The sequence below is a fragment of the Gastrolobium bilobum genome, unplaced genomic scaffold, assembly GCF_033153095.1.
Source record: "Gastrolobium bilobum isolate Gb01-03AN ecotype WA unplaced genomic scaffold, APGP_CSIRO_Gbil_v1 utg3603, whole genome shotgun sequence".
NCBI lineage: Eukaryota > Viridiplantae > Streptophyta > Magnoliopsida > Fabales > Fabaceae > Gastrolobium > Gastrolobium bilobum.
This window is the reverse complement of record NW_026898167.1, coordinates 442,231-443,100: the sequence shown is the minus strand read 5'-3', so window position 1 is coordinate 443,100 and position 870 is coordinate 442,231. Positions and strand designations below refer to the sequence as shown.

Here is an 870-nt window from a genome sequence, read left to right as displayed (position 1 = left end):
CCATTTGTGCTGAAAGAACTCCTGCTTTCTTCGGAGCACTGTGTCGTGTGGAAGGCCATGAAATATGTTTTTTTTGAAAGTTTTTCCAACAACTGGTAGGTTTCTGGATAAGTAAAATCCAAAAGATCTCCCCCTGCAGCTGCATCAACAGTTGCTTTCAATGGTGGGGTTAAGCCATGATAAAACGTGTGAATGATGCCCCAATCAGAAACTCCATGATTCGGGCAAATTCGTATCAACTCTTTAAAGCGTTCCCACGCTTCATACAGACTTTCTCCATCATACATTTGAAAGGAAGCTATATCAGCCCTCACTTGGGCTTGTTTTGCTTGGGAGAAAAATCGGGTAACAAACTGTTCCGCCAATTGCTCCCAACTGGTGATGGAGTTTGGGGGCAATGTTCTCCTCCATTCTTTGGCTTTTCCAGCTAAGGAAAATGGAAAAAGCCGCATCCGCATGTTTTCTTCCGAAATACCATGAACTTTGAAATTATCAACTATCTCAGTGAAATTGTCCAAATGACTGTGAGGGTCTTCCATGGGTAGTCCATGGAACTGACCAGCGTTCATAATCATTTGGAACATTGCAGGTTTTATTTCAAAGTTCGGGATATTCAAAGGAGGGGGAACATAGCCTCGTTCTGGACCATTTCTGAAGGGAGCAGCCATATCATTCAATGATGGCCCTCTTCCTTCATTCGGTCCTTGTTCAGGCTCATGATTATGATTTCCATTGTTATCATTGTTTATAACCTCCTCCATTGTAATGTTTCTCAACCTTTGAACTCTTCTTCTATTTCTGAAGGTTCTCTCGGGTTCTGGATCAAAAAGTACTATTTCCAGTCCAAGTTCTGTAGGTTCTGTGCTCATA

At 42.2% G+C, this 870-nt stretch overlaps 1 non-coding gene across 1 annotated transcript; it reads left to right on the top strand.

Moving 5' to 3' along the window:
* Positions 1-210: 210 nt before the first annotated feature.
* On the top strand, positions 211-315 carry LOC133313493 (small nucleolar RNA R71). Its single transcript, XR_009751825.1, has one exon. It is a non-coding gene; the product is annotated as a small nucleolar RNA R71 (small nucleolar RNA).
* Positions 316-870: the final 555 nt, after the last annotated feature.